The sequence below is a fragment of the Harpia harpyja genome, chromosome 3, assembly GCF_026419915.1.
Source record: "Harpia harpyja isolate bHarHar1 chromosome 3, bHarHar1 primary haplotype, whole genome shotgun sequence".
Lineage (NCBI taxonomy): Eukaryota > Metazoa > Chordata > Aves > Accipitriformes > Accipitridae > Harpia > Harpia harpyja.
The window spans coordinates 64,715,426-64,734,245 of NC_068942.1; the positions used below are offsets into that span (position 1 = coordinate 64,715,426).

At 40.1% G+C, this 18,820-nt stretch overlaps 1 protein-coding gene across 6 annotated transcripts in view; it reads right to left on the reverse strand.

The window, feature by feature from the left end:
* The window catches only part of CCDC88C (coiled-coil domain containing 88C), a 101,159-nt gene that overhangs the window by 60,496 nt on the left and 21,843 nt on the right, over positions 1-18,820 (reverse strand). The window contains exon 1 of one of the 6 annotated variants that reach the window (XM_052782992.1): positions 11,627-11,644. The exons of the other annotated variants lie outside the window; for them this stretch is intronic. The gene's annotated coding sequence lies outside the window, so the exon portion shown is untranslated. Of the gene's footprint in view, positions 1-11,626; positions 11,645-18,820 lie in introns of those variants that run through there. 6 annotated transcript variants of the gene reach the window in all.

Genomic DNA, 18,820 nt, shown 5'->3' on the forward strand with positions numbered 1-18,820 from the left:
AACGGTTCACACATACAACTCTACCAAATGTTTGGCAGGTGCCTTTTCCTCGTTTGTCTCCATTTCCCAGCCTACCTCTAGGGCACTGGGAGGGCACATGCATTGATACTTGCAGAGCATTCAGAGCCAGGGGAAAAAGTACTGCAGCCAAGCACAGAAACACTTTTCCTGAAACAATCACCCGTTCACCCAAACACTTCTCCTCCAAGTTACCCCATTGTTATTTCTCTGCTTTGAAAGTTATCATAAGAGGAAAATTAAGCCTGATTGAAAGAGGAAATATTTCAGTGAGCCTGCAGCATTTGATAAGTAATCAGAGTGGATATTCTAAAAAAAATTTCAGACATATCACATTTAATTTTTTCCCCTCTGATCCAAAACATACTCCTCAGCAGTCTCTTTTGGATAAAGTAGAAATATCTCAAGTGTCACAGCTGATAGAGCTTTTGGTACTGTTAAGAAAGAAGGCTCTACAGACCTTTATGCAATGTGAAGTTTGGCTAATGTAGACCAAGCATTCACTGAGTCATTACCCAAATGCATTTTATAGTTTGTGCATTTGAGACATGTTGAACAAAGTTTGTTTGCACTTGTTACCAAAACTGGTGCAAAACCTACTGGATTTAGCAGCATATGGCTGGACTGCAATATCTGCTATGACAATACAGTATGGCACTGAGGCTTTAATCAAAAAATCAGAATTTGCATATACTGAAGTATTGAGCTTTAACCAGCAATTTCCATGGCAAAAAAAGAGAAAGAATTGTGCTTCCAGTCAGCCAGCATGTGGAGTGGCACTGAGGCAGGAATGCATAAGGAATTTGCGTTGTCTTTGTGTAATCATTGGATCGCTAGCTATTTAACTGGCAGACACAAAAGACATTACAGCTAACCTTTATGCTGTTAACATTCCCATGAGCAACTTCTATAAAATTGAGTAAACCATCCAACATAACCATGACTGAATGCCCTCGTAGGTGTTTGAACTTAGTATTTTCTGGCAAGAATCCAACAGTCACCAAATACAAGCAGAAACGGCCCTGAGCCTTAAAGAGTGATTAAGTAATTAAGATTCAGATTGAAAGATTCAAATTGTTGCAAGAGGTGATACTCTGACCTGTTTATTTTTAAAATAAATTATTTAAACAGATAACTATCTTTATTGTTCTAAACGACTTCACCTTCAGATCAGTGCTTGTGATAATACCTAGCTGTTACGCAGTGCAACTCAGTGGTAGATCTCAACACTTTGTAAAGGAAGGTCAGTGTCATTGCCCTCCTTTTTCAAGATAAGGAAAGTGAGTCAAAGAAACAAAGTTACTTCAGTTTAATAAACTATCCTCTGTCAACAGAGATGTACCAGCGAACCAGGCACTCACACAACTACAAGTGTGAGATAAAATGTGTTAACTTAAAGCTCTTACACTGACACTGATGAATTTAGCTCAGATTTTGTCCAGGCTAAGAACACAGCAAGTTAGCAAGGCTCAGCTGACACTCAGTGACTGACTCATTAGCTGGGATAGTGTGACTGTGTCTCAGGTCCATTGCTTAAAATCCCACATCTGGAAATACAACCAAAGTCCCCTCCCCTAACAGCACATCAGAAATTCTTCACCTTCTATCCACTTATCAATATTTTCTTGTTTTCCTTATCTGAAGCAGCAATAACACAGGTTGACAAGTAAAATGCTGTACCTCAGTCTGGCCTCTCTGCTCCCCTCATGTCTTACCAACCTACCCAAAAGACCCCACAAAGTAAAACTTGTGGTTCAGGCAGGGAGCTGTCCTGTTACAGCCTGTGAACCAGGACTGAGGACCAAAGGCTCCACAGACTCAACTGTCTCCCAGGTTACAGCTATGCTGGACATTGGGTTAACCTGGACATGCCGCTGAAGGCCAGCCAGCAAAAGAAACGCAGATAAAATGCAATGTTTCCCCACAAGGATAGCAAGTTATTGTATTATATAAAAGGATGTTGTTATGCTTGAAATCAAACATAGCTGCAAGACACCACAGCAGAGGCAGAGATGGCATGTATGTGTCCTGCCTCAGGCAACTGGCATGCCTAGGGGCAGCATGCCCAGGCAGGAGCTGCTGGAGAGCAAAGCAGGGTTTTCAAACACTTTAAATAGCCCACAAAAACCCACAGTACTCTGGAAAGCAACTGTCCAAGCAAAAAAAAACAAAAACAAAAACAAAAAAACCCCTAACTCCTCCTGTGAGAAACCTTTTAATCATTTTTACAGCACAACTAAAGCTTGGTTAGAACAGTAAAGGTTACAGCAACAGCATATGGTAACAATTTCCCTGATTATTAGAACAATTAGGGTCTGAGCTGCTGGCTTTACACCTAGACCATTAACCAACTCAGAGGCCAGCTACTACAAGTCAGGAATCACCTCCCTCAGAGTATCATTTGCCTTTTTTTAATTATTATTATTGTTGCTAATGAGATTTCCATGAAAAAATAGTGTTGGTATCGGAAGTGTTATTTAAGGAATCCAATTCGAAACAAATCCCCATCAGGTCTTCGTGCAGCATCTGTAGGTGCCTGAAACGCTCCTCTGCCAAAGATCAGGATATTTTAAGCTTGAAGAGATTTGTCCAAAATCTCAGCTCTTTTGACAGCAGTGACAGTAGCAAGAACAGATGCTTCTAGTTAGCAGGTCAACACCACTATCACAAAATACAAAGATCAGCAGCCAAGTCTTACACTACTTGAGCCAGACCCCCAAACTCAGTAAATAAAGCCCACAAAGGTTTCTGCATGCAGTTATGTGACTCCATATTGATAGGGAGACCTTTCTAAGTGAAGGTCAAACTGGGTGTTCAGTCCTTGATTGCTCGCTCTGCTGATCTTGCCCACAGAGATGCAGAGCATGAAGTAGGTAGACTGAGACAACCGGCACATTTGAGCAACAAGAAGGATACTGTCTAAGCCAGAGGTAAGTTTTGCTGAAAATAGCTAGGCACTCTAGGACTGGTACCCCAAGGATTCAAAAACATTAAGTTACCTAGAAATCATGAAGTTCTACACAAATAAATAAATAAATGGTGTGTTCTCATTAGCAGCCTTCTGGCATCTAAGCCCTTGCTGCACACTTGCTTCACATTTGCAAGCTTTTTGCAATCACTTTGCTAAGAAAGGAGCTTAAAAAAAAAAAGCCAAAATCCCCCCCACATTGATTCTAGCAGCCAAGGGCTTTAGGAAAAATCAAGACACATATGAGATTCAGGATAAAATTCTAAGCACCAAGTTAAGCACTTAGGCTTATTAAGAGGATGAAGAAATATATTCATTCCTTCCATCTAAAAGTTTCTAATTTGTTTCTGAAGTGCTGAGGCACATTTTACCTACTCTTTTTATCCTTCCAAGATCACACACACTGGATATTTGCTCTCTGCCTCAGGTCATCTGAAGAGATGCAGTGGCAGGTCTCACTCTCAAGTCACCATGGTCACATATTAACATTTTATTTACCTGGAACAGGCTAAGTGGGCCCCTTGTAATTTTGTAGGAACAAAGTCTCCTTGGCCCATGCTACACTTCAATACACATTTGCTTCTTAAAAATACATGTGCAACAGCATGGAATAAAATGGTCTTAAGGTATTATTCTTGGCTGCGTTTTAAAGTGCCAATGTAAGCGTGCCAACAGCTCTTGCAAAGAACGCATTGCTAGGAAAGGAGCAGGTAAAATTGTCTTTTCCATGGCTGAGAGACCAGGCAAGTGTAAGCTCTACACAGAAACCATCCCCTGCACTGCAGTGCAGCACAGCATTAACGTAGAGTAACTACTAGCTTCTCATGCAGAATTAAATTAACCTCTGCCTGAATCCTAAACAAGAAGAGAGTACTAAATAAATTATGTAAGAAGAGCAGCAGTCTATCGGCCATTGTAATTCAATGCTCAAGCCAAACAATTCCATTTAAGTATATTGCTTGGCTATAAAATGCTAATTGCCCAGCTGACTGGAAGCCAAATGGTGCTTTCCTACTTAAAATGCCCATGAGGAAAAACCATCACCAGCTTTATTTATATCAGCAAGAGCAAACACCACCTAGCCAGGGAATCTGGCTTATATTTCAGCTGCAACTCAGGCCAATGGAGTAGGAAAGTTCAGCAGAGTCCTATCCATGCAGCACAGCCAACATCTTTCTCTGATAACCTCAGTATGGATCTGATCCCACAAACATCCTTGGAGTGGGAAACATTTGGTGAAGGAGACACTACATGCTTAGCTAAGGTCTCAGCAGGAGTCAGCGACCATCTGCACCAGCTCAGAGCCTTCCAGCAGCAGGATTGGGTGGCAGCTTTACCCCTACACATCTTAAGGTCCCTTTGGATGCTACCACAAAGATAGGTTGGGAGCTGCATCTCCCAGGCAAGGTACACTCCAAGTCCAGGGGACAACCAAACTCAAGCTTTTCTGGAATCAGAACTCTAAGGAAGAGTGAACACTCAGGCTAATGAACAAGTTTTAACATTAAAACATATTTTAAACAGCAAATTGAGACACAAGGGTTGTTTTTTAAATATGGTTTTTCAAAGTTTCCAGTTTTGTTTTAATATAATAATGGAAACAAGTTATTCTGCAGCCTACAACAACAAGGACGTTATGTTTGAAAAGAAAAAAATATTTGTCTTCCAATATAGACAAACTTTAATTTTTTAAAGTTTTTATTATTTTACTAAATTATCTGGGGACTTATTAATGGTGTCAAGGAAATAATTTATAGCAAGATTCTGTAAACTGTATGACAGGGTCTCACAAAAGATCAGACAAGATGAAACAAGTTCTTGCAGGGGAATGTCAAGGAAGTAAAACACAAACAGATCTTTTATTGAGATGTTTTCCATGTACATCTTACCATGTGAGCATGCCTGATGACACTATGTGTGTGACTCAGTACTCACTGTTTCCCTGCCAACACATTATATACATGACAAAATTTGATTAAGAACTTTGCTCATCTCTGCAACAATTGTGTTCGTTATGTGACACACTAGAGGATTAGCTGTCTTTAAAGGGATTTTTTTTTTCTGAAAACCAGCAAATTACATAGCACATTTCTTAAAGACCCTTCAAGTGGAAACCCAAAAGCCACTAAAATATCTGTTGCCTCATCTGCTGAAAATAATCAGTTCTGACAATCATAGACTGGAATCTCAGTGGGAGGGGATGTGAAGGAATCATACCTAGTCTTAGCCATGCTCAGCCTGTGCAGGGTGCAGATAACCCACCAAATGACAGAAATATACTCAGTGTAGAAGTATACCATATAAGATCAGGTTTTATTAAAAAAAAAAAAAACCACCACACACACATGCAATTTGGATGGCACATAACAGAGTATCATATAAAAAAAAAAACCTAGAAAGGACCCCAGCACCATCATCCACCCAATTTATTGTTATGGCTCGGGTTTTGTTATTTGTATTTCAGTAGTGCAGAGGTCCCAGCTAGGAGCAAAATCTCATCCGCTGCAAGCTGTACAAATTCATAGTGAGACATACCTGGAACAAAGAGCTTGTCCTATATATGCAATGCATCAGTAGGCTGATGAAAAAATAGTAACAAGCAATGGAGGAAGGAAATGAAAAGAAGATTCTGTGGTTATAATGTCATCCATTGTGCACACTCTCACTGCTTTATGAACTGGTTAAATCAACTGCTCCAGGCTGGCACAGAACTAAATCACTCCAGACATCAGAGGGCAAGGCAAGCAAGGCAAGTCCTGATAAAAACATTTACTTTAAGATCAATTCAAATTGTTTACAGTGCACATTGTTTACGTCGCATAACAAAAATTCCATGTATATTTAAATAAAGGTACTTTTATAAATGGAAAAAGTATTTTAGGACATAATTAGTTTTACTTCTAGCCCAGTGGAATAAACAATGCAGAAGCTGCCACCCCCCCACACATCAGTTGCAGAGGAAGTAATTTTTTTCTAAACTAAATACAAAAATATACATTTACTTCTAAAATATGAAAGCAAATGTTCAATGGCTATGTAGCAGCACATTTCCTACCCTAGTTTCACTGACTCCAAGATGAATCACTTATGTTAACACAACATACAGCACTATGGTTGTGCCTAGTGGCAATATTGATTTGACCCAGCGAGGAGAAAATCCAATTGTGGAGCATTGTGTTCTCCTGCTTTTATTGCCAGCAGCACCTTTGACTAATTTACCTACTTTGCTGAAAATGGAAAGCCTATTGATTTATCCTCAACTTCTCTCTTCGAATCATGTGCAAGTGACTTCACGTGTTTATAATAGTATCCAGACAAATTACTCTCAACTTCTATTCTATTTCACCTTAGATGTGTCCTGGGGTGTTTTATGCAGTAACAGGGAATATGAAATGTGCTGTGTTAAAGGCTTGTCACTTGACATTACAAATATAACCAGCTAAAATGCAATCCATCTGTTCAACATGCTTCCAGCTAATCTATGGTGGTCTCTAAGGACCATAATAATTTAGCCTAACACACATTAAAAAGAAACAACACAGGCCATCAGAACAGACTTGAAGCACTTCTGAATTCTCTGAAACTCAGCACCGCGCACATCCACTTGTTTTAAAAGGAAGTCAGTTTTCCCATACAGTTTGAACATATTTTGCTGGGATAATAAAGCCAAAAATTTTCACATCAAACTCTAAAACTGAGCAAGTATATTTCAGCTTTTAACACCGAAGCCTGATACCAAAGTACATTAGCCACGCAGAGCTCCGAGGTACAAACTTTGCTCCGCTGCCCTTGTTCACTGGAGTGAAAAAATTTACAATACTAAAATACAGCATGCCATCAAGAAATAAACACCAACCCAATAACAGCATTTCTAGGAAGATTATGTGTAAGATGTGTTTTCTACCATTTCTCTTATTACAAGTATTTCTAGAACTTGGCTTTTTTTATATGTTTATATGGAACAGACACAGTAAACACCTAACTGGACACATGATCCTAGTTCACATAAAATACATTGAATTAATTAATACATTTTTTTATACTGCCATGAAGTGCAAAAATAATTAACCCGAGGCAAGCATATGGTGAGTTGTGGGGCTTATTTAGTGCTTCAGAGCTAGAGATCTGCATTGCAACTTCAACACTGCAATATGAGTCCCAGGCTCTGAAAAAGTGCCAAGAGCTCCAAAGAAGCAGCCGACCACTGGAGTGACAATCATAATGCAATGCCTGCAAAAGTAGCAGCCGAAAGTACAGGAATACAAAGGAGTTAGAGACAGGAAGATGTAGGAATACTGGTTGCACATCATAGCAATATTGCTTTCCTAATGAGCAGAAGCTACGTAGTATAAATGTACACGTTTTGCACTTTTCCCAGTATCATCAAGTCATTTATTAGTATAAATCTCGCTTGAATGAGAATGATGCATCTTGGGAAAAACTCTCTAAAACCAACTGTTAATCCCAGAAGGGAACAGAGGCATGTATGAGAAGAACCATTTTGAGGTTCTCTAGTACAAATATTGAAAAGTCAAATCAAAGCTTTCAAAGTTTAATTATGAAAACAAATCTGTGAAACTAGAAAAAAATTAATGCAGCAAGGAGGGGACACACACAAGAATGGGATATTTTCAGGACTTCTAATGAATTCCTTGTTATGAACAATATTTTAGTAGCAAACAGAACGCCTAACAGATGTGATCAAGTTTAATGTGAATGTATGAGTCAAATTTCACCAGTGACTAAGGGTAACAGAAATAAAACAAACATCCAGGTTGGCTGTTACTAATCTCATACTCTTATGTCCTGTTTGAAGCAGGAACTTGCTAGTAATTTTCAATCCACCCCTCAGTCCCCAAAAGAGACAAGCTGCTTTACCCTGCCACTCTTATTAACACTAAGTAACATCCCACTGTCTCAGTAGCCCTCCTGATTGCCATGGGATCTACTGACTTGTTGTTAGCAAAAGGTGCCACACCTTGCCTTCACTACATCCAAACATCCTTGGAGTTGCTCAAATATAAGGTAGTTAAATGGTTAGAAACAAGCACAAACGTGCTTGGTCTTTCCAGGATAACACTCCCTGAATAAACAAGATTTAATTCACATTACATTGGTAAACCATTTTGAGAAACTTCAATGGACGGTACTGGAGAAACGCAGAAGATTATACCTAGAAACTGAGGAACAGTAAATACATGAACAGCATTCAGGCAGTGATGACCAAAAGGGATTTTATGGGATAAAACATGTAGGTTATTGGCTAACATTGCTCACTTTGAAATGCATTAAAAACTTTCAGTCTGTAACTCAGGAAAAATGGTAATCCCAAGACAATTTTTTCTCCCAGTAAAGAAAAGGGTTGTGACAGTTCTTGAGGAATACCAGAGAGAGAACTGAGCAACTGGTCTGTTAGCAATCGTCCTATTCTCTCCCCCAACCTTCCTAACATGCATATAAATGTGAAAAAAAATGATTAAATTTAGTTTAGACTAATTAATTTCCAGAAGCTTATTTAAAGATTTTTAACCATGAGTTTTCAACAAGCTTAAACCTTCTTACGCTTGGGCAGCTTACAGGCAACCTAGTACTGAACAACAAATTAATGTTTCAGAAAGCATGCGAACAGTCACTATGCCATTGGTCTATTATCTAACTTCAACAGAGGACAGCAGCATGCGCAAGAGAGAGGTCCTTGTGGCATTTGCAGAAAACCATGCAAAACTCCATGTTGGATTTACAGAAGAGGGAAGCTTTCAGTTGGTGTGAAAGGAAGACAGAGAGGGTACAGGGACAAGCTATCCCACCCTGCCAGGATGCCTGACCAGACAGTAAGATGCTATGGGACAAATGAGGTGGTTGGGGAAGGGAGGGAAGGGGTTGACTGATGCCTGTAGGTTAAAACAAAACCAAAGGGGCTTATACATGCTACTCATCTGATGACGCTAGCTGCTTTCTCATTCATCTCCTGCAACAACCTGACCTTCTCATCACTGAGAGCTCTCTCTTGCAGGCAAACTCCTGTTACCAACCAGTTACCAGGGGCACTAAAAACTCAAATACCAGTAATGTAGACAGTCCTCACAGTTCAGGCATGCCCCTGTCAAATACTCCTAGAAAACGTTAAGGGTATCATTGCAGGTTAATGTTATGAGCTTTCCAATTATTTTGAAGCAGAATTTATATCCAGCGTCATTACCTCAGCATATCACTGCATTATCAGTATCATCTGATTTACCTGATATCAACAAGTTCAACAAACACCCAGACAGTCCCTAGCCAGAAGATCTGCCACTGTAGCAACAGTCTGCAAATTTTTTCTTAAGGTGGGTAAAGGGAGAAGCTTCAAGTCAGACCAGATGGTTCTTCCACACACAAAAGTACAGTGGTGTTTCTCTTGATAGCCAGCAGACTGCCCCAGGCAGGTAACATTCAAGGGATTTCGAAATGCCGTCAAATGCTTCTTGCACTGTACAGGTGGAGAAGCTGCAGTAAATTTCATGTGGCTTTCCCAAAGTAACCCAAGAATCCTTGTGAAAGAAAACACTCACAGCATTTACTGTGTCAATCACCAGCTTTACCATTAGCACTGTGCTGCAGTTATAACATGTTGGGAAAAAAAAATTAAAAAAAAAAAAAGAGAGAGGGACCACAGAAACTAGCAGCAGTTAAAATGGGAGAGGGCAGGGAGAGGAAATGGGGGCCATTCCCTCAAAATGGCCTCTGGGCCTCTCATAGTTCCCTTTCTGGATTTTCTATGCTCATTTGTTTTCAATAGCAAACCACCTTTCTATTTGCAGAGTTTCTGCGTTCCCCTTTGAGGAGAGAACAGTTACCTACAGGGAGGAGACACAGTCATTTGCAGTTGACACTTAGCTATTCACAGAGTCTACTGCCAATAATTTGCACCTCAGCAAAGCCGAGTCAGGCATAATCCACAGGCAATTACCAGGTCAGGCTGCCAGGAACAGCCTCCCTGGTCTTCCCAACTTGCTTCCCAACAGAGGAGGTGACAGAAGAGCCTCCTCCTCGGTCCCACCCCAAGCAGACCTTTCACTGGCATCTGATCCCTTTGTAAACCGCCAGCCCGCAGCTAACATGACAAAAAGGGATGGTGCTTCACAATGCTTACTTAGCCCTCCGCAGCCACCCAAGGCAAGCAGGTCCAAGAGGGCACCTGGGGCAGCCCCAGTACATCCTCAGCCCCGGGACACCGGGGCTCGGGTCCCATCCTGTGCCATCCCCACCTCAGCCAAGTTCACTCGTTGCCCCTGCCTTTTGGACATCACATAGTAACAGAAATACTATGCTCTAGAGGACATGGATATACATATGTATCTATATACGTATATATACACACACACAGACACACTTATAGTTATGTGTATAGATATGTTTCTGCTACTTTTCCCCACTATTACTCTGGAATTACTATACCTGCTCAAACCTGGGACAGGCAAAATCCTTCTGGAGACACCATTAGATTTGCTATACATAAGACTGGCCCATGTTCAAGCATTTAGACTCCCATGGCTCAGCAGAGAGAACATTAGGAGTTCTACCCCACACTATACAGCAACAAGCTGGCTTCTTAAACACACAACACTGAAAAGTCTGCAAAAGTGATAAAGTGTGACACTGTGCACTTGATAAAATTTAATGTTAGTTGTTCAGGGTCAGGAAAATTCAGTTATTCAAGTTATTTTGGGTCTGAGATATTACACAAAAAATGAGTTGCTCCAACACTTCCTTTAAAGAAAAAAAAAAAGCCACAAGAGAAAGTGAAAACTCAACCATTTTGAACAAGTATGGAAAAGTGCAACACAAGGTGCTGTGGTACATTAAGATTTTAAATTTGCAGTCATTAAATCCTCCCTTATGACTGATTCATCCTCTACACACTTAAAAAACCCAGTCACCTTCCACATTCTATTTCACACATGCGCAAGAGAGAAAACCATTAAAAATTAATGGTGATAACCTACCAAGCCACAATGAGTCCACAATTCAAGTAGTAGTTAATATCACAGGATAACAAAGATCTCCTTACTGTTGCAACTGCACAGCAGGGGAAATATTTCATATTCAAGAAGAAAGAGTTATGGTACAAAAAAAAAAAGATAAAAGAAAGGAGAAAGTCACTTCCAACAGCTGCCACAATTTCACCTATACACAGAACAGGAAATAGCCAATGTCCCTATGTGGTAGCTGCTAGGCATAATTTACTTATCAATGGTAATCCAAGCTATGCATTCACACACATATGCATACTTGCACCTGCAAACACTCTCAAGAAGAATTTTCAGCCTTGCCAGCTCTTAACAGTGCTCCTTTAAGTATCTGAAATGACTAATTAACCCTGCTCAATACAATCTGTGTCATCTACTGTGAATCTTGCAGATAACTCATAACTGTTAACATTAATTAACTCAGCAGAGCTTTACCGTTCTTGCTCCCCCACCCGTCTCATACCACAGACCTCAATTTAAGAGTTCTCTTTCCCAACAGCCCTAGCAGACAGCTTAGGCAGACTTAAGGAGCAATGGCGAGCTTCTGATGTAGAAAACCCAGTTAAATAATTGATGTGCGTTTTTAAAGACTTTATCTCCCCATTTTATACTTTTCTGTATCAGTACTCACCAGTAGTCATGACACACTTAATGCATACAACACCCTGGGAACACCCATGATATCATAAGAAAAAATGTGAAGGGTGCAGTTGCATCCTAGAAGATCCTTTCTTTATGCCATCTGTCACAGAGACAGAGGTAAGCTGTGTCACTATGTTATTATTAACATTCAGGAAAGATTAACTTCTAATACTCCTGCTATGCCAGTTTTAAGGCTTCTGACCACTGGATTTTCTGTCAACAAAATACAATTTCCTCTTAAGCTGTGATGTTTAGTGTTTTCCTGAAAGCAGATCTCATCTATCATGTGTTCATACGAAAGCCTCACCTACAACTGAAAGAAATAGCGACTTTCAAGACCTTGTATTTACTGAGGAAAACCTTAAAAATGGTCACAAAAGTTTCAAAACCAGCAAGAGCCCCCAAACACAAGGAGCTGCTTTGGCTACAGGCAGAAAAAGTGGAACTATGCACACTGCCAAAAACCTTTTGTATTACTAGTGGCATTTTTCAATTATACTTCTTTATCTCCAGTGTCCTTTAACGGCACATGAAGGTGGCAGGCATGTATCTTTCTAGGCAATTTCCAAGCTGCCTCACATGTGGATCCTATCCCTCACCTACATCAGCAGAGCTCAGTTTACTACTCAAGCAACATAATCGAGGGAAACTTAATATGACATATCGAGTGACTTGTTTTGTGATCTGGTTGATAGGGAGCACAACAGCAGCACAACCGTGATGGGCTGGCCTCTCAGCTAGCTGAAAGCAGAGGAGGGGAGGGTAGATCCCCAGAGAGATTGCTCCAGGCAAGAGCAATTCAAGCCTCAGGTTGCAGAGGGCTGCAACACCTTCTCTGGTCTACCACATTTGGACTGCGTTGCTCTGTAAAAATAAAGATTATTAGAATTTTAAAAGATACAGGTTACACAAAAGTTTATATTGTTGTTGCAACTACTGAGCAGCAGATCTAAGCCTAGCAGCATTCAAAGCATGCCAAAACTCCTTGGTGGTCTGGAAAAAGTCTGACTCCTAGAAGCAGCCTCAGATGAAATTTTAAGGGGCACTACAATCAAAGAAAGGTAGCACAAGCAACATTTTATCAGCAGAAAGAGTGTTTACACCCTTCACCTCAGTGAAGCACAAAACCTTGGCAAGGACATCCAGCTGTACAACAGGGAAAGAAGCAATGCCAGGACCACTGTAAACTCCGAAATGTTGACCACATTAAGTGCTGGAGTAAGTACTCTTTTGTTCTGGTTTACACGCAGCTTTTCACATAACTTATTAAAATGGCTCTGTATCATTGTTTAAAGATACTTTGGTGGAGGCATTGAGTTACTTCGACAAACCTGGTTTTTGCATCATGAATTGGTTGAGTGATGAATGGCTGATCAGAAACCGGAGCTCTATGGGAATTAGTGCAGCCACACACCAAAAGAAATGCTGCGGTAAAACAATTTGTGCTCTTCAAACCTACAGTAACAGTTCGCATTTTGAATCTGGGCATCTGAACTAATGGTCTTACTTCTCAGTGCTCAGAAAACATGCAGCTCCCACTAATTTTAAAGGGAGAAACAGATAGTTACTATCTGGAGGAAATAATCGGAGAAAATCCAGCAGTTACAACACAGTACCTGAATGCAAGTCTAGATGCTCTGGCACCTCAGTAGCACTACCTGAATCCACCATTCCTCTAAATCTCTGCATAAGCCAACGTTCATATCTCCACAACATTTAAGACATACAATAAATTATAGGGTGCTAAAATTAGGCATTTAAGTTTGAATCTCCAAGCTAAGCAATTTCCATTGACAGTGTAGATATGCAGAAGATCTGCTAGGTCTCCAAAGTTTACTACTGAACATTAACACACTAGTAAAAACCAGAATTTCCCCCAAGCTAACCTGCAGTCACGGATCTTGCTTTCTAAGCAGCAATACAGAAACAGGCATAACCAAAACTGAAAATAAAAAGAGCATTTGCTGAGTTTCAGATTAGTAGATACATGATTCCTTGTGAATTTTGACTGAAAGTCATTCTCACGAGGTAGAGGCAACGGCCCCTTTGAAATCAGCTCAGCACAATACAGGCAGGAACTAAGCAAACTCCTTCAAACAGCTCTGCCAACACCATTCAGCTCCAAGCTGCAAAACTCCTGCTGTTTCAAACTTAGGGCCTCCTGTGAGCTGACTGCTGATTACACCAGGTCGTATGGCAGGTTTTTGCTATGTGCACAGGGCAAAAGAATGAGAATCAGACCTGCCCACTGGTCCTGTTAAATAAAAGATTTTGCGCCACACTGAAAGAAAAGGACACTTTGCCACCTATTCACTCCCTTGCCCTCTATTAAAGAGAAAAATATATTGTCATACGCTATACACATACTCAGCTCAGTGTGTGCAACTCATGCAAGTGTTACTGGACGTGCTACTATCATGAAAGAAACAGGAGACAGCATAATGCAAACATCATATCTCCAAAGTAGAGGAGATATGCACAGTCAAAAAAGCCAGAGTGCTCAAATGCAGCGCTGCAGCACATTTAATCAGGCTTTTTATTCCCTGTTACACTTGTACATTGGAGATTTGGAGCAGTCAAGGAAAGGGAATAAAAGCAACTCAACAGGCATTTTTCAACCTGATTTTTATGACGGGGGGCAGAGGAATCAAACTTTTACAAGTTTCTGTGAAATTCTGACAGGGGACACCCTTGGGTATCTCTCCCAGCAACGAAGAGCAAGGGCTAACCATACCAGGCAGCAGCCAGGTCAGCATACACCTTGCTCCACATACACCTCAGCATGTGTGTAACATCAGGTGCAAGCCACGGGAGAAAAGCAGGGTTTGTGGAAGACACTGGACCTGCAGAAAGCTCTCCCCTGTTCCCAAAATAGTTGGTTTATTTATGAATTTGAGCAAAGAGGCCTTTGCTGCCTAATCAAATGCAGTCCCCTTGTTGTCTTGTTGTAGCATCACAGCTGTGAATCTCCTAATTGCATCTTTGGTATGCAGAAGGTAAGAAATCTTCATGAAAAGATGACACAGAAGGTTTCACTGGTTCATCATAAACATGGACATTAGAGTCTTTCCTCAGGGAATGGCCAGTACAGAAATCAGATGCTCAGAATATATTTCTGCCCATATGGTTCGAAGTGATGAATAATACACTTTGGAAAAGAAGGATGACAAAAATAATAAAACACTGCAGTAGAGTACACATCATATTAAACAAATAACAGGTGGTGACTAAAAATGCATTTTTAATGAGCGCCTCTTTACGAATGCACACAATGCAAAGTGGTTTCCACTGCTTTGTAACAGACTACTCAACATGGCTTAAAAACATCTCAGTTATATAGAGCTAGATGTGTAACCTCTTTACTTTCTCTTTGGACATCTCATGGAATTTTTTATTTATTTTTTTTTAAAGATTTAGCAGCCAAACAACATGAACTTTAAATTCTGAACTCTTAATACTCACAGATTCTTTAATTAACACTAACTTTTTTCACTAGGTAAATTTGTAATTAGATGTCAAAACATCTACTTTGATGTGTGTTTTCAATGCATCTGCCTCATCAAATGTGCTGTTCTTCACATCTATACAATGAACTGAGGAAGAGGGCAGTCCAGTGGTTAATGCAGAAGACAGTGTTTGAATCTCTGGGTCCAGACAGGCATGAAACACAGATCCACAGCAGTTCTTCAAAGTGAACTACTGCGTCCACAAGCTCTTCCCAAACCAGTATGCATGAAATCCAGTGACCAAGAATGAGACACTACTCCATAGTAGGAGGTGCTCCTATACCACAAGGTATTAAAAACATCATAAGAACCATTTCACCAGGGTTACTTACCCAACTGAGAGAAAGCTAGAGAAATTATCATAGAGACTAGTTATCTAAGATATTTAGAAAGCAAGACTGCTTTAAATAGACTGTTTCTGCAACGGAAGAAGTCTCAGAAGGAAATCTCAGGCAGTTAATACAGTTAGGAATGAGACTTTGCACTATTAGAGCTACAGCGTAATAAAGTATGTTCAGCTAAACTTGTACCCTGCGCTGTCTCAGCAGAAGACCCATATTACCTCAAGGACTGCAGCAACAGTTTAAATGGTTACTTAAGTCTGAATCTTCTTGCATGAAGGTCAGTGTTACAGAACATGAAAATAAATGTATTCCTCCTCTCTCAAGTGTAGCTATCTTGTTAATCTCAAAGATGACATATACCTCATATATCAGTCACCACTTTAAAGCCCTGATTCATACAGAGGGACTTAGGAGCACATAGCAGGTTATTCCTCCAGCAGGTTGCTTACTTCTATGAAGCATAATACTCCTTGTAATTCTTAACTGCTTTCCCCCTCGAGGGCATACAGCATGTGTCTTGGGAACTAGAACAGACTTGCTCTGAATATCAAAGGAAAATTAATGACTTGTCATTAAAAAAGGTAAGAGGTAGTAGTTATACTCTACCCTCTCCTAGCTGGTTGCTTAGAAGGACAATAATTTTTTAAAATGTTATTTTTCTCTGTTTATAATTGTTTAGATGATATGCTAAAAAATATTAACAAAAAAAAGCTTGTCCCTGCAAACAGAAATTATTTTAGGCTGCTGCATATTTAATATTGTATTATATTAGCCAGCCTGGTTGTTCTGTTAAGCACAAACTTCAATGGCTTCACAAATGCCAGGAAACCAGTTCACTCCATTCATAATTTCTCTTTGATACAGCAGCAGTGTGTGCCAAAGATGTGGAACTCAAAAGGGTCCGTATCACATGGAGCAGTTGATGATTAAACAAACTGGGAGCGCTTAAACTGACACAAAAACCTCCCTCTCTCCCTGTCCTCACAATAGTAAGTGCAGTGAGCAGATCTCAGTTGATGTTAAGAGCCAAATTCTGCCTTTTTATGAACACACAACTTCCCTGAGGCCTTGAGATTTGTATCACAAAGTACAAAATCCTTTCCTAATTTAAGAGGAAGAGCCAAGAATACTCTTCTAGTAGACTTTTCAGAGCACCCAGCAAAAAAGCACTGCACTGTAATTTCAGCATGGCATTTGAATGCTTCTTTGCATATACAGAGTAATTAAATGACACACCTTATGCTAGCCAGCTGGACACCGACTGTACATATTAAGATACACTAGCGTAATAAGCCTCAGAGTTTATGTGGGGAGGAGCTGCCTTGTTGAAGCAGCTGAGTATGACTGCAGTTCCCAGCACCACACCTGGAGAAAAAAAAATAGCTTCTGTCACTGTGGATGGCCCTATTACATGTAGAAATTCAAGCCAGTAAGTGCAAGAGGAAAGTCTACTCAATGGGAGCTTCCTTTTGTATTGCAAAACAGCAAGATGCCAGAATAGATAGCAAACACCCCTCCGCAAAGCTCTGGTCTCTTAAAGCAGCATGGGTGTAAGCGTTCACAAGGGAACACGTTCAAACTGTGTTTACTGTACCTCATGAGGGAGTCACTGCTCCTGAAGGCGAATTCTCTGTTGCCTTATGTCATATGCCCTACACAGCGTGAACTGACTGGGAAACGCTTTACGGCCACCACAGTCACAACATATCCGACGGATGGAGAGAACCAGTTCTTAGAACCCGGCACCCATCAGACAGAAGGCTTGTGCTTCAAGTTTTAGAAATTTGGGAAGCTGTACGTTTAAAGCATGAATCCATATGAACTGAAGTAATTCAAAGTCACCATCAATATCAACAAATCTACCTGGCAATAAAGCAGAAAATTCAAAGTTGTTGCTGCAATAACTGCCATGAACCGAGCAAATGAGATCCCATCTCAGATTTTCCCCTTCTCCCAAGTAAATCTATCAACATCTAGAGTGCAGGTATTCTGGGGTCAGGGCATTCACAGTCTTTTCCTCTGACAACTGTTCCATTTAATTTATTTCATATTCTTAACCTATTTAATATAAGACACACAGATGTGCTTTGATATAACTTTTTCTCATTTTGTAAAACTAGCTCTTTTCTTCTGCTTTTCCTACAATTGCCCCAAACAAAACATTTCAGGCCAAGCTAAACATTTCACCTGGTAGCTGGGAAGGTAGGAAGGGGGAAGAAGGATTTAAAAAAAAGTAAATCATAGTCCTAGTTGAAAGTGGAAGATGACAACAGTTAAAGTTATCACAGTGCATGAAAAAGAGTTAAAAAATGCATACTATTTATTCATGTCTATTTTTTGTTACTGCAGAATCAAACTGATGCTTGAAATATTAAACTGTTGCATTACACACCTCGGAAACATCTTACATCTGAACTGACCAGTATGAAATATTTAGCGGTATTATTTAAATATTATTTAAATATTATTTATTTTATTATTTGCAGTTCCAGCTCTCCTCATTTACACTCAAACACACTTCATTAAAACTCTCAGGCTAACTTGACAACCAATCTCCATGGTGATAAAGGAGTTCCAGGTGTCTCCAGACTTGTACACTTGTCCCTTTTACAATCTGTTGGTACCATACTAGGTGGGAACCATTCCTTATCATCCCAGCAAAGAAAAAACAATGGTTGCACATACCCCAGCAGACAAATACTGTGGTGGTCCACCACTCCCCATCATTGGCACCAGCAGACAGAGAAGATAGGGAAGCAATTGTAAGGTCACGGCATATACCCACACAGTACATTTACTCTTACTTAAAAAAAAGCCAAAAAACAAAACCCAACCAACCAAACCCCAAAAACAAACACAATGAAACCTACAGTTCAAAAAAAGTAGCCTTTGATGCAAATTTTTGATACAGGGGAGTTGGGGTTTTTATATTTGTTTGGGTTTTTTTTAAATAGGGCTTTGTTTCAGGATGAAAAACACAAGGACTGAGAGTATTCTGCAGCCTTTTCTCTGCTTACACAGATGTATCTTGCAGCAGCACCCCTCTACCAGTTACACAAACACAAAAAACACAAACTGACAGAAGTGCAACACTATATACTCAAAAAAAAAATAATACTATAATGACTTAAATCTAGGGCTAACCTGATAACCTTTGGCACGCTGGTCAGACAGCTGCTTTAGAATCTCAGATTCACCTATGCAAAAGTATCGCACACAGTGTAAGCTATAGCCTCTGGTTTCGTGCTGCTGCAGAGGTACATTAAAAACTGCCATAAGAAAAGCTTATTTAAAAACAAATGTGCTGAATGCATCTGCTTGTCACCTCCTTTG